The sequence below is a fragment of the Rhinolophus hipposideros genome (genome assembly GCF_964194185.1).
Source record: "Rhinolophus hipposideros genome assembly, chromosome: 9".
Lineage (NCBI taxonomy): Eukaryota > Metazoa > Chordata > Mammalia > Chiroptera > Rhinolophidae > Rhinolophus > Rhinolophus hipposideros.
The window spans coordinates 44461349-44485621 of record NC_138055.1 but is presented as its reverse complement, the minus strand read 5'-3'; the positions used below and the strand labels follow the sequence as shown (position 1 = coordinate 44485621).

The window sequence follows — 24273 nt, the reverse complement described above, 5'->3', positions numbered from 1 at the left end:
AGACAGAACCACATTTTACATTCTTTTGCATCACCCATAAAACTCCAAACACTGCAGATTACATAGTAAGTGCTTTGAAATATTTGTGAATCGATCAGGCTGCATCTTCAGGAGTTTTATCCGGATGTCACTTCAGTATAACCGTCTCCCCCCAGTGATGTATCATCAACCATCACCAGTGCTTAGTGGAAAGATGTGGGTAGGTTATTTTCTCATATGCAGTCTACTTCCAGTCAATTCTCATTATGAGGTCGGACAACTAAGTTTGCGAACTTTCTACCATGTAAGTGCACAGTGGAAAGTTTGCAAATTTAATTGTCCATTTGGGCGTGTATCTTAACAAAATAGTATCTGCATTAACTTGTCATTCTACTGCTAATACTCTGCAAAAGCTACCTACTTCACAGCCATTTTGTGGAGGTTAAAAATGATTATGTATGTTAATGATTGTTACAGACTTTAGATTAACAAAGTACAGTTATATGATTATATTTAAAGAAATAATCTACTTGTATTTCATAGTTCCTACCGATTTATCCCTGACCTAATACGATAATTGAATCAATGTCTGTTTCAAAAGAAAAAGTCCTTATGGGTATTTGAATTGGCCTACTTTGGAAAACATTCTTACTTTGGTCACAAAGAGCATTAGTAAATTGAACAGTACAAATTTCACACCATAATAGACAATTTGTGATGTAACAAAGGATAATTGAGGTGAGCAATAACTCTGCCTATATTTACAGCTAGAACAAGGTGATTAACTATTGCTGGAAGTAATACAACTATTTCATGGGTTAAGCAAAATCAAAGATAACGGATGCAATTTTTTTTAAATGATCACCTTTTGTATGTCAATTATACCTCAAAAAAATTTTAATGATCATCTTTTCATATGAACCAGTTGATAAAACTACATATATATCACATGTATCAATGTGTGTAAACGATTCTAAATTTGTCAAATATAGCACTTAAAAGGGTATACAGTTATTAGTTCTAACTACAGTAAGCAATAAAAATTATTTTAATATAAAATAAAAAAATGTGAGGGAAATGCCTCTTCCTAACCTCATCCATAGACCAGTGGGAAGCCTCTGTTACAAGATGTGTCTAAAAGGAAAGGCAGGGATTCTGTGGAGGCAATTCTAGGCTGGCTACGAAGAAAAATCCAGCCCTGAATTGCTGGAAACTGGCTTTCCTTAAATTTGAGTTTATATCATTGTTGGGAAACAGGCAGAACTGGTTTTCTGGGATCTTTCAACAGAAGAAAATTTAAAGGAAGCTTCAGAGAGAGAAGAATTTATGGAGAAATAAGAGATTCACCCTGCTCCCCCTCTTCTGTTGGGTAGTGGTAGGGGTAGTAATAGGATGGGCAGAAAGCCCTCCCTTGAGATTTGCAAATGATTTGGCATGTGAACTGCTGGCTCTCCTTTTCTGTTTGCAAATTAATGAGCAGCAGAATCTCAGATATTTCCAGTGCTACCAGCGCCTGGGAACTGAACAGCTGTGAGATGGCCAAGAAGTACAGACAGGGAGAAGAGGGCAGAGTCCACTCTCGTTTCCTACAGGACTTAGTGATGCACAGAGAGAATTGTGTCTTATTAGTTTAGGGAGTCCATAGACCATAGTTGGAAGCTCTAACTTAGGGACCAAGTCTTGTAAGAGGTATCCTGCTAGGAGGAAGTGATAGTATCATAGAGGTGGTAGCAGCTCACAGAATAAGAGGGAAATGTGGCTTCCTATCCATAATGTTGCCCACCTCAGAGAGCTGTGAAGAAGACTCACTGGCTCCTGAAGTTCATCTGTTTCCCTTTAGATGCCGCCAAGGGCATTAGTTGGATGTGAAAAATGTCAAAGACCAACCGGATGTGTGCCTTAACAGCAGGAGTCATACATGCTGTACAAGTCTTTCACACACTAGAATTTGTAGCTGTGAAAGAACTTCAGACATGGTGAGAAAAGTGCCACCCTTTTCCTGTTTTATGAACACCGTATAATTGGATACTAGCTTCATCAGCAGCTGGTACACTCTGGGGTGCATATAACATGTGTCTTCCTAACTACAATTATTTAATTCATATGAATTGGTGTCAAGTCAGATCCCTACCACCTCATAATGTTTATATAACTATATTTTCAAGTGTAAAAGTAGAATTTTGTATTTATATCTGAAATATTTTATCTTGTTGGTGTCAGCTCATTGTTATAATTGTAGCAATAGGTTTGAATACTGATTCTGTCATTGAAAATGTTAGCTACTGGGTCATATAATGACAATTTACTGTTATATTTAACTTCAATTTTTCCATGTTTGCATTGCACTCTGTAGAATAAGAGTTAGGCTACTACTTTCATTGTATAAACCTAGAACTACCTCTCTGATACCAAATCTAACAAACAAAGCACAAACAAGAAAAACTATAGATGTGGTCATAGGTGAGAAATAATAAACCTTAACAAATCAAGTTCCACATGGATTAAAAGAATACTCTTTTGGGGGAAAGGATAGTTTGATGTTAAGAAATCTATGGATTTATTATCACACTCCGGTAAAGGGAGATTTCACGTGGACCACGGAGAGGAGAGGACATATAAGCTGAGTACCGAGGGGCATGCAGACACTAGACTCACTAGACTAATGAAGTGCATGCTATTAGCATGCCTGTGGGTGACACTCAAGTGTGAACTTCAGCAAAGTAACAGATTCACACAAGTCATAGGCCTCTGGTGATATTTCAAGATTAGATGGATCGAGGAATATTAAAGAAGCAAATTTCAACAGTGTAAAATTACAAAGTAAGAATCTCGTGAACGTGCAAAGTACATTTTCTAGAGAAATATACATAAATATGGAAATATTAATATCACAAAGATGTTACCAATACAATAATCTTTAAGTAGAATTTTAGACAAAAAACTTATGTAACCCTGAGACATGGCCAAATTACTCATATATAAAACATGAAAATAATGTTTTTAAAAGAATATGTGACATGGAGTGCTTCAAAATTAAACACAATATAAGATGAAGCGAAAAATAGGATATTAAAATTTATGTATTATATATAATGGCTTCAAGATATTTCAAGATATGAACAAAAGCTGGTCTATGAGATGTGAAATTATGTTATTTGTTTTATTTCCCAAGTTTTCAAAATGTTTGCATTTTTTTTTTAATTAAAGGGCTCCTATTATAGAGCACTTCTACATGTATTTTCATTATTTGTTATAATGATCTTTTCACCATTACCTCTTTTTGCCACACAAGGAGCATTAAATAGTTTGCTTATAGTAATCTTACAGATGTCACTGGCGATCAATAATAGAATTCAAATTTTAGTTTCTTTAGGTTCTTTTCACTAACATATATAAATGTATTCTTGTCTCACCACTTTTTAAGAAAGAAACCTCTCATTTCAAGTGTTCATGAACATTTCTAAGCTACTTATATGTTATTGACTGATAGATGATCAGTAATCAAAATGTGAATATATAAATTACAATTTTATCTCCTTTCCTTGCCAAGCTTCTACTCAAGAGTAATAACATTAGTATGATGGGAAAAAGTCATTCAAGATTTTAAAAGTAACTTATATTATCTACATATGTGAAAATTAATCTCAAAGTATTACGTAATCAATAATTACAGAGCAATATATATTTATCTATAAGGTATTATGCTGAATAATCTGTGGCAGCTTGAAAGATGTACAAGACATAACTTTCTTCCCTGACAGGTTTCATAATCTCACTTGGGATATATATGTATAAAAGGAAAGTAACAATAAAGGTTTAAACTAAAAATCAATATAGGACAAAGGAGGAAATTAAAATATATTGTCTACTATGTAGTAGGCACTGAAAGGAGCTTAACATATGTCATCTCATTAATTCTCACAACAGGATGTGTGACATATCTGATGAACCATAAGGAAGCAGCTTTGCTAGTGGACTTAAATAAGTCAACTAGAAAGAACTTTTAAAGAGTCATTTTATTTGTCTATAGTAAGCTTTTAGGTACCTATTTCCCTGGGGAAAGGCAATAATAGGACCTTTTATAACTTGCTAAATTATGGCCCAGTCCCCCAAGAGCAGGTCACTGAGTAAATTTTCCAAGAGGTTACTTGGGGTTGGAGAAGGATTCTTTTGTGATTTCATGATAGTGGAACCTCCTTGAAGGATTTCTGTTCCTGTTGGAGGCTGTTGGCAGGAAAGGATATCAGTAGTCTCAAAGAGGGTCACGGTGCGGTAAGAGAGAATACGGGCATTGATTCACGCTCAGAACCACAGTTTGGGGGTTCCTAAGGAAAGCCTGAGGCCTGCGGCCTTTTCTGTCATGACATTATGTAATGGTGGACATCGTAGAAACAGTGGCTGAGCTGCTTCTAGATGACAGATGAAATCATGAAGCCCACAAGTATGCACAATCACCAGCTGGAATGTGATGGGGAGCCAGTTTTCCACAGCAGTTCCATATGTAGTGACACAAAGTAATGGATGGGCTTTCCAATTTCCGCTGTGTTGTGATTTGGATGCAGGGCAGATTACATTAGGTGGAGCAATCCTTTGAGAAATTTGGGCAAGGGGAGTGGGGTTGGATAGAACCTTAAGAGAGAGACATTGAACGTCCTGCTAATATGGGCATGCCAAGTTTAGAGTAATGTAAAAAAAAAAAAAAAAAAAAGTAAAAGAGATATGACTGCATTTGAATTCCAGTGTTTTTTTGTTTTGTTTTGTTTTTTATGGTGAGATGAAGGCTCAGAGAAAATACTATATATACCTTGCCTAAAAAGACAGATAGTAATACAAACCAATTGCGTTTGACACTAATATTCTATCCTCTACAAAAAAGATGTCACAAGACTTTATATATTTTTCAGATAAAATTACACATCTAGTAAAACTTAGTAAGTTACTATTCACTAATAATTAGTAAAATGTTTTCTTACACTGCAAATGAATGCCATTGTGCAATTCTGGGGAAAAATAAAGCTTATGTTTGCTTTATTAAAAGTTCACAGTCATTTTATTTTATTCTTCACTGAATCTAAGACACTAAATCCCTTGTGCCTTCTTAGGTTTCCTTTGATTGAATAAGGAATTCTTGTTTTGATGAAATGCAAGAGTCATAAGATTTTCTTACATTAGTCATGCTTGAAAAACAAAGCAACAGCTTTTAATATCTATCTATAATTCATTCTAATATAATTGATGAGGAACTTAAGTTATTAAACATTCAAAACGCAATTGTGCAAAGGAAGTAACAACACTGAGAGCCTGCCAAAATTTGCTATAATAAATAGACTTTAACAACACTGATATAATAGGGCTACAACACTTTTCCCAGTGTTCCTGAAAGTGCCAAGCAGAATAGTGAGCTCATATTTAGTGCTAAACAAATTACCTTTGATTGATGATAGCTGCCAAGTCCTGAGTAAACTGTAGCATTTAGCAAAGTCCATGGAATTTTTAAAAATCTTGTCTAGTGGAGTGGATCCTTGTGACAACCATGGAAGACCCACAGAGTTCTTGAGAATTTTATACATACAGAGACACTGCCAACTTAGACTGAAGGAGTCACAAAATATGATGGGCGATGGTCTCAACCTGCCATTTCTGGCTTTACAAATAAAAAAAGAGCCCAATGCCAAGGCATGTGACAGCATCTGGAAGCTGAAAGAAACCCTCAATTTAGAGCCAGCAGCAAAACAAGGAGCTCAGTCCTACAACCACAAGGAAATGAATTCTGCCAACAACCCAAATGAACAAGAAATTGATTCAATTTTCCCCCAGGGCCTCCAGAATTAAATGCATCCTGCCTCCACTTTGATTTTAATCTGGTAACATTTGTACTGGACTTCTGACCTGTAGAACTGTAAGATGATAAATCCGTGGTGATTTATCACATTATGTGGTAATTTGTTATGGCAGCAATAGAAAATTAATACAATACCATGTTTCACCGAAAATAAGACCCTAGACAGACAATCAGCTCTAATGCGTCTTTTGGAGCAAAAATTAATAAAAGATCTGGTCTTATTTAACTATAAGACTGGGTATAATATAATAATATAATATAATATAATATAATATAATATAATATAATATAAGTAATATAATATAATATAATATAATATAAAATACTGGGTTTTATATATAATACTGGGTCTTATATAATATATAATATAATATAATTTAATATTATACACAGGGTCTTATATTAATTTTTGCTCCAAAAGACACATTAGAGCTGATTGTACAGCTAGGTCTTATTTTCGGGGAAACACGGTAGTAACCACACTGATTTTTTTTCTGAATCTGATCATTCCAATATAACATATCTTTGTAAGATTATGTCTTCTGTCATTTTTTCAGCCTTCTCTTAAATCTATTTTATTCTTTATGCTTGGTGATTTTTAAATTGTTTACTAATTTCTTTAGAAATTGATCATAGAAACATCGAATTTGGTTTCATCCTGAAAACAATTTCTTTTGCTTTTATTCAGTGACTGTGAATCTGGGACCACTTAAATTACTGGATGAAGTTTGTTGGATCACACAGATAAATTCTGTTAATCAAACCTCAGTGCAAGCTGTCTAATAGTTCTGATTTCTAAGAGTAAATCTGTGTTCCTCCATTCAGGGGTAAAGTCTAAATAGGCATGTACCTTCCGGATGGTAGGTTTATTTCTTGTAGACACTTCCTCTCAGAGCGCTGTCTTGAAGGCTCCTGGTTCTTGGAGAGACTCTTCCAAGTTGGACTAGCCCCAGGCTTTATCTTCCCTTCCCAGCTTTACCTTTGCTTACTCTCAGGGTTGCTGTTTTCACTTTGTTTTTGTCTTCTTTGTATTCTTTACTTTCTTACCATTGCAGAAAAGCATTTAAAAAGAACTGTATGTTTTTAGAGTTTTTCATTTAACTGCTGCCAAAAAACAAACTCTCCATGTTTTTTTTTAAACCTACCCAAATCTATTTTAAGAAACTGAAACAATACATTTAATTGCCTATACAAGAATTTCATACTTTAAGTAAAACTATTACCATAGTGATAGCGTTTCCACTCAGCTTCTTAATGCATTTAATATGTACCATTCTTGATGGGACCAATGTCAAGAAAAATAAGTAGGATACCACAGGTAAGATGTTTCACATTTTAAATCCCACTTACTAAATGCATATTTATAGCACTATATGAAGATTCTCCTCCAGACTCCAAATGCAGAAAAAAACATTGCCTCTGAGAATCAAATTCTAAGAAATTCAAAGCCTACCATCGCAGTCTTTGTACTGCCTCTATATATTCAATAACATAATTAAGCTCAAATCTAAATTTAGAAAGTATATCTTCTTTTAGGTTCATAAACTAAAGCACTGTATTTCCTTGATGATATTTATGAGCAATCAAGCCACTCAATCAGAAGAAGTAATCCCATTCTTTCTGCCTCCACATCAAGGGATTATACTATACTGTAATCATTTGTTTATGTATTTGAAGTTTTGTTGTTTTCTCCTTACTAGACTGTGAGCATCTTGAAAAGCCACATCTAAAAGTATTGTGGTAGGCCCAGAATTTAGCACTAGACTTAGCTACTGAATTTATTGAGTGAAAATACTTAGTAAAATGTAAAAAGTTTATAATTCTGTGGTATACTTAATTTCATACTGCATTTTTTCTAATATGAGGAAAAATAGTTATAGTATTATTATATTACTAATATTATATAGTAGGCCAGCATTACCAAGAGACATCACTCCAAATGAAGTACCACATAGCCCAAGCAGAACTTCCTTTTTTTCTTTCTCTTCCTGTTCATCATCTAATTCACATGTTTATTACACTGTGAATGAATGATTGTTTTGATTCTGAAATAAAACTAATTTTTAAATGTATTTTACCTGAAGCAGTGTTAACAGGATAATGAGAATGTCCAACGAAAGAAAATGCTTAAGTACTTAAGGGAAGTGATATTATCGGCATTTAAAATAAATGTTTTCCAGAGTTGAGTTTAAAGTAATTTGATTTAATTTACTTAAGAAAACTTAATATTATATTGTTAATCAAAGGAATATGTAGACAAATCCCCAACATACAAAATTTTTGATATTTTAGTTAGGCATTGAAGGCAATACTATCATACAGGTTACATCAGCTCACATATATTTAAGCTTACAACACTATACCTTATTTTTAAAATGTTCAATCGAAAATCATGTTTAAAATATTATCCCCCACATGCTTCGATATTTATACTAATTATTTCATAGTAAACCACCCACTCTAAAGTCTGTAATAGATACCGTTAATAGAATTAGGATCCAACTTTCACCACGTTTTTTTCATTTAACTTTTTATGTCCTATAGAATATATAAATGTGGGACACCCTCAATATTTCCAATGCAAAATAGAGAAACCAAATTAATTCTGTTCTCTGACAAAAGTTTTGAATGTTTTCCTTTTTTCTATAGCAGTAAACTTAAAGCCATCCCTGTTCTTCTTTTTCCTTTATTCCTTTACCCTAATCTGTCATAAAGAACTGTCATATTTGCTTGCTTTCATGTCTTCTGCAACAGCATACCTCCCTATTTCCACTGCTTCTCCCAGGATTAGGTCATCATTTCAAGCCTTGACAGGACTAGAAAACTTTCAATGATCCCTCCTGATTCTAGTATTTTATTGTTAATTTTTTAAAAGTGATAATGCTGACCAAATTATAGATTCTTGTACTCAACTACAACAGTAAAAATACAACTTAGGTGTTTGCAGCTATAGGACACTGGAAATGAACTAGAACAATCACTTAATGTTATCCACCAAAATATGTCTACAACCTCGGTCTGTTCTGGCTGTACAATTTTTATTACATTTCCTCAAATGCTTTGCATTTCAATTTGTATCTAGGACAGTACAGATTTATTTTATCTTTCGTGCTTTTATTAGTGGTCTTCATATCTCCAAATATTCCTTTCTCATTTTCTTAGTTAGACCTTAGCTGGTAACTATGCCACTTACCAGCTACATAACTTTACACAAGCCTCAGGTTTCTCAGTGTAAAATGAGATTAATAATAACAACAATAAAATTACTTTTGCTTCATAACATTGTAAGGACTGTACTACATAAAGTATATATATAATAAAGTGTTTGAGAACCAAATTACATAACATTAACTAAATAGTATCGTTATTGCTATTATTATTATGAATTCCACATCATGTCCCTGTCCCAGAAGCCCACATTTGATAACTCCTTCCAGACTCTTAACTCAATATGTTAATTCAGCGTATTGAGTACTACAGTATTCAATATTAATTTTGCTCTAATTGTTTTGTATCTTTGCACAGTGAGTTACTTGTATGTGTATTTTCAGAGAGGATATTAAGTAGGTAGTCACCAGGTTATCAAATATTTTAATATTTGTTAAATTAAAAAATGTCATTAAAGATAAAATGGAACCAATATCATTGATAGTTCATCATGGACCAGAAAACAGTAACTAGAAATACGTTTGAATATTCTATTGCACACAGTATTGCCATATATTTTTATTCCTTAAAACTATAAAACACACACACACACACACACACACACACACACACACAAACTCACACAACAAGTAGAGAGTTTACCTTAAGATTGTTCTGAATTCAGCTTCAGAAGTGGTCCAAAGTGGATATCTACAAGTCAATAATTATGAAATTACAGTCAGTTCGCTTAAAGATAAAGACGTTTTCCTTTTAGCAATGATTTTAAATTTTCTACAATAAATTAGTTTCATTTTAATCCACTAGAAGGTTTTATTTGTTGCTTTTACCATCACAGTAAAGTTTTGGCATATTTATATATATTAATAAAATCAATAAATACTTTTAGCTAAAGTGATTTGACTTCTATTTTTATGGCTTACAAAGCCCTATTGATGGTTTCTATCCCAAATATCATTTTATGCAACATTACTGAATTGTATTTAAAACTAACATTTTAAATGAAACTATAATAACAACACTGTTGAACTTGCCCTATTTTATGATGCTGAACACTAAACTAGAATTTATTTTAGAAGAGCATATGTATATACCATAAATACCATGCATACATCCTATGTATATGTCTAATATGTGTACATGATATATGTATATGATATATACATAGCATAATACACACACACACATACATAAATTTAAGGGAAAAAAACAGGTAGATCTAAAACATTTGGTAGAGGAAATCAAGTATTTGGTTGCAATCGAATGGATCAAATTCAAGTGTTTGGATAAACTTATATTTCAGTGATGTTAACTAAAATAACAACAACAGAAATTCTGTGTTGAGTTTCATAGTTTATAAAACACTTTTTCACATTCTTGGTTCAGGTCTTCAGTAACCCTCATGATCATAAATGTGTTTGCTCCCAAATACTATTAGGATAAGGTTGGTCTGAACTGACACATGGGTAGTCAGTTACCTGGGAAGCTTGTCCCAACAAGTGCACATTCTGAGAAAAGCATTTACATTTAAAATACAAATTATGTCACATTCCCTCATGAACAAAGGAGTTGTACAATCTGGTTCTCCATATAGCTGAAGCCCGTCCTTTAGATTTTTGTCTCAAACATCCCTCCCCTAGAATAATGGCAGATGTTAATCAAATAATGACACAAATCAGTACATAACTACACACCATATTAAATTTCAGGAAGAAGAGTCTAGAGTAGAATGGGGATCCTAATTTAGTCTGGAGGGATAAGGAGAGACTTCCATGAGGAATAAAATTTGAGCTGAGTGTTATCAGGCAAAGACAGAGTAGGAAAAGGAGAGAATGCCCATTTTAGAAGGACTGGCAGGGGCAAATTACTGAGGCATAAAGGAACATGGCAGTATTGAGGAACAAAAAGAAGGCCATAAGGCTAAAACCCAGAAATGAAGGGATATGCAGGGATTGAGAAAGCTAGAGTGGTTAGGCATAGGCATGGCCATGGCGTGCTATGAAGAAGGCTTGTTTTATCTCACACACTACAGAGGCCATTGAAAGGATTTATACAGAGGAATGAGGAAATAAGAGTTCCATAAAGGTGGCAACTCTGGTGAGGGAAAGAGAAAGTGGAGGAAAAGTGAATGTAGCAACCCAGTAAGGTGTTATTGCTCTTCTTCCAGAAAAAGAGGCAGTGGCTTTGGCCAACGTGTTTGTAAATGAGATGGAGACAAGTTTTGTTTTAATAACTTTGGGGGGGATAAATTACAATATGTCTCTCTCACCTGATTGCTAACTATGAAGTCAGAGACCGTATCTGTTTCACTGACTATGAAATCTTCTGTGACAATGTTTCATACATAGTAGATACACCTTTCCCCATTTTTTTAAATAAATGAATGATAGGAATGGAAAAGGAAATTAAAAAGTGTAAGGACCTTAAGAGAAGGTACTGCTTACTGTGATAAGAATCACTGGAGAGAATCAGGTTTGCAAGTGAAATCATGAGTCTAAGTTTAGACAAATTGTACTTGGGTTGATTATTAGATATCCAGGTGGAGATGTGAATGAGGAAATTTTAATTGTCTGAAGCTCAGAAAAGAGACATTTACTGGAGATACAAATCTGGATGCTATAGGAATATCAGTAACACTTTAGCCATGGGAATGAATGCAATATCTATGGGGAAAAATAGATTAATAATGTCAACTGAATGTTTTCAGGCTCATACTATGTATCAAGCACTGTTCTAAGGGTTTTACATGTATCAATCCAATTATTCCTCATAATAATCCCATAAAGGCTATCCTATTTATTATCCCACTTTAAAACTGAGAAAAACCAAAGCACAGAGAAATTATGTAACTTGCCCAAATTCACACAGCTAATCAATAGCAGAACTAAGATTTGATAGGCAGAATTCTAAGATGGCCTCCAATATCCCCAACCTCTGGTGTAAACACTTTGTACAGTTTTCCTTCCTGTGTGGGGTAGAACGTGTAAATGTGATGGAATATAATTCCCAAGATTTAATTATTTATCAGTTGACTTTGAGTTAACCAAAACTAAAAGAGAGACCCTTGTCAGCCTTATCTAATCAGTTGATCTCTATAAAAGGAATTAGACCTTTCCTGATGAAGTGAGAGAGATCTCATGTAGGGAATCTCTCCACATAGCAGAGAATCACAGGCAGCTTCTCAGAACTGAGAATAGCCCCTGGCGAAAAGACATCAAGAAAATGGGGACTTCAATCCTATGGCCACAAGAAACTGAATTCTGCCAATACCAGTGAGCTTGGAAGAAGGCGTCAAGCCTCAAATGAGCCCTCAGCCCTAGCCAACACTGTGATTTCAGTCTGTTAAGATCTTGAGCAGAGGACCCAGCTGAACTCCGCCCAGACTTCTAACCTACAGAACTGTCTGATACTAAATGAGTATTGTTTAAGCAAAAAAGTTTACGATAATTTGTTACACTGTGATAAAAAACTAATGCGCATGATTAAATGTAGGTAGTCGGTTTACATAACGTGTACTGCTAAAGACTATTCTGCATAAGGTTGGGAAAGTGAGAAGAGAAACTAACTACAGAGTTCTGAAGAATTCAGACACTTAAAGAATTAGCAGAGGAAAAATGAACTAGCAGAGAGAGAGAGAGAGAGAGAGAGAGAGAGAGAGAGAGAGAGAGAGAGAAACCCAAGAGAGTGTGTCATGTGGCATGACAGAAGCCAACAAGAAGAATCTGTGGAAGGAGGGACCCTAAGTGAGCAAGAGAGTGGAAAATTGCCCAGAGCAAATCAGATGAAGACTGAAGAATGTTCATTTGGTTCAATAAGATAGAGGCTAATATTGGTTTTCCTCGGGTCCATTAAAAAAAAGTGGATTTGGCATTTTAGAACCTCCTTTTTTAATATAATAAAGGAAAAGAAAAACTATGTGACCCTCCTTTTTTAATATAATAAAGGAAAAGAAAAACTATGTGACAGAATGGGACAAGAATTATTTTCCAGATATGTTTTTATTAGTTAATATTTTCATACAGGAAAATTATAGACCTTTTCCTCAAAAATTAGACATACTTGTCAATTACGGCAGACTTGAAAAATAAGTCAGTTGAAATGCTGTTTTGTCACAAAATTGAAGTTGAAGGATAAATCATTTTATGTGTGGCAAAATTATATCCAAGTAATATTTTAAAGAGTATGTAATCTTACAAGATGACTAATGAAAAATAATAGAAGGGAGAGAACAGAAAAGAGAGTACTCAACTTCTAAGTCTCAGTTACATTGATCAGTCACATTGCCACTCTAAGGGATAGGCATTTTCTCTAAAAAAAGAAAAAGAACACAAATCATATGTAGAAACCAAAATGTAATTAGGCATTAAATAAATCAATAAGGATCCATTTTCACTAGAATATAGTACAACTGAGAAAACACAGTGTATGCAGATAATTAAATTTAGAGTCTTTTATGCTGCTATATTCACCTAATAATGTGGCTTTTAGATTCTCTTGTTCCAGTACTTCACTTTAATGACTCATTTATGAAAGGCAAAAATAACAATGACCAACCTTCCTCTTATTCTATATAAGATCTCAAAATAAGAAAATTCATACTACATTTAAGTTGGTCCTAAGAATGGGGGAGAAATACTTGTTCCAATTAACCCATTAGTAAAAGGAGAGGAAAGTGTACCCCGGGATTTCTGACACATACTCAACATATGATCGGGTCATGTTTAATGGTCTAGCCTGAAGAAATATTTAAATTTTGTATTTCGAATGATCAACACAGATGCCCAATAGGATAGACACACAAGAGGGAGTGTGCAGTGTTAGTGGGTCTTCTGAGGGCTTGCATGACATCTCTCCATTTCTGACTTCACCCTTTTGCCCCACCTCAGGTCTTTTGTCCCAGATATTGTTGTCGGGTCACCTATTCCTAGTACTTTATCTGTCTGTGCAAAGATGACTTAGGAGGTCTAAAACAGCCATTGCTTATACGCCAAGATTACTATTGTTTTTTGCTACTCACTTACATTTCAAGGATCTTGAATATGTTTCACATCTAATTTGTTTTCATGTGTTTGGTGCCCACTTTTTGCCCCTCATGGATGAGACAGCTCTTGCTAACAGAGGAATCCTTACTAATGAGCATGTGATTGATTTCTAGTATAAGACAAAGCCTGATTTAGTAATGAGTAATACCATCTTCATACAGAAAAGACTTTTGTCATCCTCGCATAAAATTCTTCAAAAAAGAAAAGTCCACCTTGTTGTGTGATCAGTTATTCCAAAAAATATCACACTTTCCTACTCAATGATCCCCGAACCTCTAACCAAAAACAAGAGACTTGAATTGAGAGCCTTGACCTTTCCTTAAAGTCCTTCTCTTTTGATTCATGCAATTTTAAGATGAAATTTACATTGGGGTTTGGTTGTTTTTTTCTAAAAAAAACAAAAAAAAAAGACACTATGAAAATATGAGACAAAAAGAAGTATGAAAAACATTTTCAAATTTTATCTTATATGCTGGATTTTGTTTCCCAATTAAAATGTTCTTGCAATAAGTCTGTGTGACATCTTTCCTGTAGGACCATCTTACACAAATTCTGAGATTGGTGGCTTCTCGTGATCATCTTCTGCAGCCCTGATAACCTCTTGTAATTATCACCAAACTATGTTGTTTTTTTGTTTTGTTTTGTTTTGTTTTGTTTGTTCTTTGGCTGCACTCATTATGCATAAATACTCCAAATTGGTTTCCAAGTACTTCCAATTCTAACATATTTGAATGTAGTTTGTTTTGGTGGGTGGTGCAGAGCATCTCTTCCATATCCCTGTATTGGTAAGTTGTAGTTCCCAAGTAGGTAACTTTTAAGCTTTGTAGGACCTAGAATAAGATACAAAATACTGTAGAGAACACACTTTGGTCTGAGGCAATTTCATGAAAAAGATACATGGTCCAGAATATCTTAAGAATTCAGACTAAATTGTAACCTCCTTAGATTCCTCCAGATGTACACCTACTCTGCAGAGACTAATTTTCCAGCCTAAAATGAGTCCTCATAATAATGGCAGGAACAGACAGCAGAACTGGATTGCTTTGAACTATGCTTATCTATATAAATCTTCTATAATTCAGCCAAAACGTACTTTGGTGGTACATATACTGTGACTGTCAGTGGAAATGATATTTTATAATCAGTTTCTTTCTTTAAAAAGAGATTTCCCTTCTTCTTCCATTTTCATTTAACTTTAAGTATATTGGATCCCAGAGTTTTTCTTTACTGATTCACAATTAATAATGAAAAAACTTAACTTTCATGACTTGACTCTAAAACACATTACAAAGAATATCTTAAATAAATGCAAACTTCTTGGAGGACATACTTATAATTAAGGTCCAATCTCTGGCCACTGACATTATAGACACTGGAGATCACAATAAAAAAGAAATTTATTTTACAGCTTGCTGTGTATTTTCTTGCTGCATAACTAATATGCCTTTAGGTGTAGCTACACATCCAAATGACACCAGACAATTAGCTATAAAATTATAAGTTTCCTTGGTAGAATTCTTCTAAATGGCAGGTGAAAAAGGTGAGGAATTTTAAATTCTTATTTGTTTTAAATAATGAGAAGGAACACAGAAGGAATCATTGAATAATTCAAAACAAACAGATGGGGAATTGAGTATTACATAGACTTTTTGAAGGATACATTGAATTGACTGGACATTATTTTACTTAGTGAACTTAATCTTTACAATAAAAATAATAGCTACTATTAATTGAGAAACAATTATTTACAAAGTTTTTTAACATACATTATTATAAGAAAAAAAGCCTTGCAAAATATAATTATTTTCCCATGTGAAAGGTATGGCTTCAACTACTTGCTTTAATGAACAAAATAGGTGTTCATAGAAATCCCTGAATTTCAATCAAATATAGTTTCTAACAGAGAACTAACTCAGTCATTATTTTATTAAATAGATGGCTCTTCTGACTATTAGATGGACTTTTTCCCCACTATAACTTTTTAATGTCAAAAAAATAAAAGAAAAAGATTAGTTGTTGAAAAGTTTATTTATTACAGGAAACATTTTCTAGGTAGTACCAATTAAAATCTGGTTAAAAAAAAGCAGGCAGTTCTGCCTTAAGGGTTTTTTGTTGGTTTGTTTTGCTTCTCTTGTTTTGTTTTTAATGAAGCCTAAAAAACTGTGAATGTTTAAGGCAGCATACTGCAACTAAGTTTCCATTGTTCATAAAAAACATTTTAGAAGGAAAACTATGACTCACCTACTCCAGTTAGTAATGTCTTTGTTTTTTGTTTCTACATGTGGAATTAAGCAAAGTGGAAGTTCAATTAAATTAAATTTTTAAAAGGGATTACGAGGGCCAGGGGTCAGCAAACTTTTTTGGAAAGAGTCAGAGAGTAAATATTTTGTGTTTGGTGGATCATAAGGTCTCTGTGACAATTAATCAACTCTACCACTGTAGTGGGAATGCAGCCTAGACAATACATAAATAAATGTTTTTGACTATAGCCCAATAAAATACTATTTACAAAAAATATACATGGGCTAGGTACATGGTGTGTAGTTTGCTGACTCTGAAATAAGAGAACAATAAAATATGATTATAACATGGAAATGGTGAAGCTATTATACTTTCTTTCAGTCTGTTAAAAGACTTCTCATAGTTTTGTCCAAATAGCATAGCAACTACATGCAAGCATAAACATTAGGTTCTGGACTATATCTTTAGTCACTGGGAAAATAGGACAACTTTACCTCTGGTTCTTTTAAATGTCCTCAAATGAAATATTTTCAAAGATAACATTTTTAATATTTATAGTGAGCTGTTAAAACAAATTGTATTTTCATCTCCTCTTTATATCAGAGTAAGAAATTTTACAAACTGGCATCTTATAATGGTTTATGCTATTGAGTCAGTTGGACATTACATGTAACAGTATAGATGGTGTAGATTTGTGTTATACAGAAACTTTCCCACAAATCGCAGTACTTTTTTTTTTTTTTTTTTTTTTTACAAAATCAGTACTGTGACTTTTTTTTTTTAATTAAAGGATGTACATTTTAGAAGGAAACTTGTTATAATTTAGAACAATATCCATATGTGATAGTTCCAGTCCTGGCCTGACTCTAAAGACCTTGTTCTTTTACATTATACTCAACTCTGTGCCAGGAGGGCACCTGGCATTTTACAAAGAGTAAGGTCTGGAGAAAATTCTCTGTTTCTAGATTATGTATGTATCATCAGCCCCTTCCCTGCTTTTCAGTCATGGAAAGAGTTTCTTACTATGAAAACAGAGAAATATATATATATATATATATATGTATATATATATATATATATATGAATGAATGAAAGGAATTGCAAGATAGAATTGTCAAGACTTGGTAACTGACTGGATCTAGAGAATGAAAAAAGAGACAGAAATTAAAGATACTATGAACATTCTGGCATGGTTAACTAGATGTATGGATATGGATATATGAATTAATATTCGGAGATAGAATCTGAAAAAGAGGGAGGATGCCTTTTTTCTTAAGGTTCAGTAAGAGGTGACAGAAAAATAAAAAAAATAAAAATGTTGAAATATATTTAACATCATGGTCAAGGCTAGAATTAGGGATTTTGGTGTCATTTTCATAGAGGTGTAAGAGTTAATGCCAAACAATTGAGAGGACATAAGTAATAATAATCCAGGACTAGGAGAGGTGGACCTACAAGATGAGCCAAAAGAGAAATGACACTGTAAAAGGGTGATCAGAGAAGGGATATGACAGTTACTGAAACCAAAAACACACAAAAATATGTTAATGAAAAGAAGTTCTCAAGAATGTACCCTACTTCAGAGAATTACAGAAGATGAGAACTATGCAGAAATCACTTCACTGACATTTCAAGAGTAACTAGTGAACTCTGCAAAGTCTCCATACAATAGAGAAAGATGGAGGCCAGGATATGGTGAGGGCTAAAGATGTGGAAATAGAGTGTGCAGACTACGTTTTAAAATCTAAAACCTAAGAGAAGGCAGAAGAGGAGGAAGAATAAATGAAGATTTATTTTGTTTTGTTTCATATTTGTTTTTAAGAATGGAAGCTCATTGGACATTTCAAAGTTGATAAAGTATCCAATAGGAAAAGAGCAATTTAAGATATAAAAATGGGGTATGAATAATTGACACCACTGTATTTCACAGAAGACCCAAGAATCAATCACAAATCAGTAGTGGCTACAGGTGAAAGCCTGTCCGACTTATTTATTTATTTATTTATTTATTTATTTATTTATTTATTTATTTAAACATCTTTACTGAGCTATAATTTGCAAACCATAAAACTGACCCATTTTAAGTGTCTAATTAAATGAATTTTACTATATTTATTTTATATTATGTGTCCAATAATTGACATAACCAGAAGAACTCTTGGTCTGTCTTAGAACATTTAAAACTCCAAACTCAATCATAATAGAAATATAAAACAAAAGAATAATGGAGAAATACCAGTGCGATGGACTGCAATAACATTACAGCTCATGATGTGGAATGAGGCAAATGTCCTAAATAGTCGCTTTTGTAGCTTTTACAAAAGATAATTAATAAGTTACACAGAACGAATCAAATAAACTTTTGTTTTATAACATTAAGAATCTGTCTAGATATGTGACTGACTCATAAAGTAACGACGCAGTAACACACTATTCACAGTACACTTTTGCTTCATATTGACCTCTAAGGTTTGTTTTTGTTTGTTTGCTAGTTTGTATTTGACCATACATCCCAGGACAATTTTGTACCATTTCAAGTAGCCATTGTGTTAGTTCTTTAGGTTTAACCTCAACCTTAGGTTGTAAAAATTTGCTGCTGCCTACAACTAACAAAATATCATGTAACTCTTTCTGTAGTCTTTCATAAAACTCATGGGTTTAAGCATTTGCACTCTTAAGTTTCTGAATGATGATATCTAGACTTACAGCATGTTCATGTTTTACCTGGAATTGGGAGAAAAGGCTCTTCAAATGAAGTAAATAGTACAAAAATAGTAAAGTAAACAGTAGAAAATAAAAATGTAAAAGTACAAAAATAAATAGTGCTATACAGTACAAAAATAAAAATGAACCATTGCCTATCCATGATATAATTATATATGTTACCCATTAATAGGATATCACTCTTAGAGAAATGTAAGCAAAGATCTTATTCTGTATTCAAAAATCTTATGGGGAAAAGAATTATACAGCTAAGGAGAAATTATTCAAACTTCAAGTTAGTTATACTTCATATCTAAAATATTCCCCAAATTCAGATCCTCAAAAGGAAACTTATCTAAAGAAACATTCATTATATTTTTAAAAATCAATTTCATTGAATTTTAATTTGAACGTAAGTTAGCTCTTCTTCAAATACAGAATGTAAAGTTATAAAAACAAATATCTCCTTCTTAGAGTAAAGAAAAATAACCATTCTTCACTAAATATTAGAAATAAATACTTTGTAAGACTTATTTTACTTTAATTTCTTTCTCAAAAATTTTAGTAAACTTTCATTCAAAAAAACTAAAAGAAACGTTTAAAAAGTTAAAAGTAGGAAAATATAAATATGATTTAAATTATTTTTATCATAATAAAAATAAATTGATTTCTATCATCAGAGAAATGCAAATAAAAACCACAATGAGATATCACCTCACCCCAGTCAGAATGGCTGTCATCAACAAGACAAATACTAACAAGTGTTGGAGAGGCTGTGGAGAAAAAGGAACCCTCATACACTGTTGGTGGGAATTCAGACTGGTGCAGCCGTTATGGAAGGCAGTGTGGAGGTTCCTCAAAAAATTACGAATAGAATTACCGTATGACCCAGCAATCCCTCTCCTGGGAATCTACCCAAAAAATCTGAAAACATTTATCCATAAAGACACGTGTGTTCCAATGTTCATTGCAGCTTTCTTTACAGTAGCCAAGACATGGAAACAACCAAAATGTCCTTCGATTGATGAATGGATAAAGAAGTTGTGGTATATATACACAATGGAATACTATTCAGCGGTAAGAAAAGATGATATAGGAACATCTGTGACAAGATGGACGGATCTTGAGATTATAATGCTAAGTGAAATAAGTCAGACAGAAAAAGTGAGAACCATATGATTTCACTGATATGTGGTGTATAAACCAAAAACAACAAAAGAACAAGACAAACAAATGAGAAACAAAAACTCACAGACACAGACAACAGTTTAGTGGTTACCAGAGAGTAAGGGGGCTGGGGGGGTGGGAGATGAAGGTAAGGGGGATCAAATATATGGTGATGGAAGGAGAACTGACTCTGGGTGGTGAACACACAATGGGATTTATAGACGATGTAATACAGAATTGTACACCTGAAATCTATGTAATTTTACTAACAATTGTCACCCCAATAAATTTTTAGAAAGTAAACTGATTTCTATAAGAGTTCATGAAATTAAACTGGGTGGAAGGAATGAAGTACATTTTTGAAGTACAAACTTTATCACCTTGAATTTATTTGTGTTTTAAAATTTTGACAAAAGTTGACAATCACCGTTAGTTTTCTTCTCCATGGGAGGAGATTATTATCAGCTCAAATTCATTTTCAAAATCATTACAGAGCTACATGTTGTCTTGTGAAACTGCAAATGTTCTTCTCATCCATGAGAAGAAGTACTGATGGACCCATTTCTTTCTTTAATTGTCCAAAACTGAATTCTATTCTTTGAAGTTCGCCCGACACTGTAATCATTAGTGCCATTCCATCCACACAATCATATTACTTGGGAAACTTCCAAACAGCGCTTTCAAATGTGAAAGGGCTCCTTCCATCAACAATTCTCACTTTTTTATCCTAATTTTTAAAGAAATTCTCCTATGTCTAATTTGTTTTGGCCTCATCTCTCTTCGCTGATCAACTCATCCCACCCATATCAGTCAAGTGATTATCTTTCTTTACAGTTTTCTTAGTTTATAATTCCATATTTTTGCTTATTAGAGTCTCCCTTCTTTCAGCAAACCAGTATCAACTACTGGTTTCAAATTACATTCATATAAAATTGAAAAATCACGACTTTAACAGCAAGCAAGGAAAAAAACAAAAATCTAGAAGTCTGAATTAATAATGTTGGTGTGAGTCAATACTATAATGAAAGAGGTAAAAAGGGACTGCATAGTAAAATTACAACAGTAACCACATAATTAAGAATTTTAGAGAAGAGAGATGCTAAGTATGCTAATAAAAATCAGTGTAATGAAGACTATATTTGATCAGACCATATATGAAGTCCTGTGTTCTATACTAAATAAATATATGCTTCTTACACTTGTGTATAAAATTTAAATCACATAAGCTAATGTTTTCTGGTACATCGGTTTGGAATCGTGTTCTATCTTTAGTGCACAATTTGTTTAAGAACAGGGATCATGTCTAACATTTGCCAAAATGTATTTAGAATAGCAACATGCACAAAGCAGCGGTCAGGAAACCCGTTTTTTATTTTAAGTGAAGAATGCTGAGAATCATCGTAAAGCTAACACCTTTTTGGCTCTATTTTCATTTTGCTTTTGGTTTTGGTTTTTAAAATCTTTGTGGTTTCTTACTGTTCACAACAGCACAAAGTTAACATACAAAAGTCAATATTATGTATACCAACATTATGCTATACCAATATTATTCTATAATAAAATCATTTCCTCCATGTTTCCCCAAAAATAAGACCTAGCCAGACAATCAGCTCTAATGCGTCTTTTGGAGTAAACATTAATATAAGTACTGGTCTTATTTTACTGTAATATAAAACCAGGTCTTATATAATATGATATAATAATATAATGCAATATAATGTAGTGTAATATAATATAATATAAATACCAGGTCTTATATTAATTTTTGCTCCAAAAGACACATTAGAGCTGATTGTCTGGCTAGGTCTTATTTTCGAGGAAACACGGTAGGTCTATATATCTTTATACTTTAAAAGATAAGTATAGCTTTTGAGTATTTGAAAAGATAGAAAAATGTCTGAATTCTCACTGTTGCAGAGGATGAACATAAAAATAAAAATTAATGCACTTAACCATACTGTAATTTTCTCAAATGGAAAATGACAAACCAGTCAAAGCAGAAAGGGAATTGGCTATAGGATTACACAGAATGTATCATCAGCAATTTGTTTCATACAACAAGTCTAGAATTTAGTTTCCTTTAATCCAGGTATTGATTTTCATGGAGTTAAAATTTATTGAAGGTGTTATTTTATACAAGCATTAATATCAGAGTCAAGAGATATGGTAGCTACATTGTATTAGTCTTTAGAAGGACCATATATCAACTGAGGTAATGTGTTTATGTGAATTTGCCTATACAAGACCAATTACTGAAAGCTTGTGCAAATACATACACATTGATGGATAGACAGACATAAATAAAGCTAAATTAAAGATAAAGATACAGATATAGGACTTGGTTGTTGTTAGATATGTTTAATATCACTCTTGGATTATAAATACACATATACTCTTAAGGAAGATAAATCATTTAAAGCATAACAGTATAATACATTTTGGCACTTTTAAGGTTGTCATAAACTACATAATTAATTTGGGTGAAACATTATAATTCAAAATTCCATAACAGGAGTTTTAGAACATTAAAAGTATATCTTACATGGAGGAAAGATAAAATATTCTGGCCTGCTTTGAATAACAGTAAGATAAGGAAAGTGAGAAAACAATGGAATGAATTCTTTGAAAGACTATGCCCAAACAGATTTGTCTACTTTTAGAAAACTGAAAGAACAGTGAGTGACTCACAGCAATACTTCTCTTTCCTATCCACAACTTTGAATAACAGAGTAAACCGAAAAAACACAGTTAGTGTTTTGGACCCTGCCCTTTACCTACTTTTAATTCACTCCACATAACAGGAATCACTTCAGGAGAAAGGCTAGGGGATACAACACAGGAAAACACATAGAAAATTGTAGCCCTGTTTTATCATCCAGTACCCAACGTCTGAAAAGAGGAGCTTGAACTTTTGTTTTCTGTTTCAATCTTATATCACTCTCCTTCAACCTTGTCTCCTTTCCCACCACATTTACTGATGCTAAGATCTCATGTCCAGCCCATTCCTCCTTCCCTGACCTGAAAGTTCTCCCCCCAAGGTCAATCAAGGTCAATCGCCTAATTACAAGTAATTCAAAAGACACATATCCTTTTAGTTCTGATATTATCTGACCTCCATGCAGGTTTATCATCCCTTCTGTTTGGAAAAGCGTTCTGCATTCAGCAACACCAGTCTTGGTTTCCTTGAGAAGCTCCTTTACCCATCCTTTAGTGTAGGCATTCCTTAGAGATCTAGCTTGGATTTTATTTCCTCCCTTGTATATTTTCGATGGGCAATTGTATTTACTTCCACGGTTTTAATAACCAAATCTAGACTCTTTTCTGAAATCCAGACGTAAATCCAACAGCTCACTGATCTTCTCTGCTAGGATATAGTCCGTAGAGATAGCAAATGTAACAAACCAAAAACTGAACTCATTAGCATACCATTCCCTGTCCCCAAATTCAGCCTCTTGTTAGGATTCCTGGCTCGGTTCTCGGCAACATCTTTCATACTACTGCTCAAGCCAGAATTCTTAGCACTATTCGGCCCTGCCTTACTCTTACCTCCTGTTTCCAATAACCAAGTTCTACTCACTCTTCAGTTCAAATCTATCCAATTCTCTTTATCTTCATTTAAACATTCACAGTCTATGTTTCTGCAATAGCCCGGCTGTTTACACTAATTCCCAGATCAAATCTTTTACTCTTATTGCAGCCACTGACCTTTCAAAAATGTTATCCTAGTCATTTCACTCCCCTGTTCAAAATTCATTAATGATTCTCCATACTTTCACATAAACTCCTGGTTTACGTACAGAATGTATATTATGCTAGGCACTTTAATGAGTGTCAGGGCTACAATGACCAACAAGACACTGTTGCTTTCCTGCAGCAAGACATCATTTTATCTATTAAACCCACAACCCTCATATATCGTGTCAGAACTCTCATTCTCACTTATCATAATGGTTCATTTGCCTTTTTTAAATCTTAGTGAGTGATATTACCCAAAATTTCTCATCCCATAAAGGTTACTAATATCTGTTTTTTGGCTTTGTTTCTGCTTTACCTCTTAATCTCTTCCAGAGTAAACCTGGACTATTTTTTTTTTTTTCTAAATCTACTAAATCAATATTCTCTAAATAGAAGAAC

The 24273-nt window shown here is 33.4% G+C and overlaps 1 protein-coding gene across 2 annotated transcripts in view; it reads right to left on the bottom strand.

The window, feature by feature from the left end:
* The window catches only part of CNTN1 (contactin 1), a 292784-nt gene that overhangs the window by 207987 nt on the left and 60524 nt on the right, over positions 1-24273 (bottom strand). For both annotated transcript variants that reach the window (XM_081058561.1, XM_081058563.1), the window contains exon 2: positions 9632-9679. The gene's annotated coding sequence lies outside the window, so the exon portion shown is untranslated. The remainder of the gene's footprint in view (positions 1-9631; positions 9680-24273) is intronic.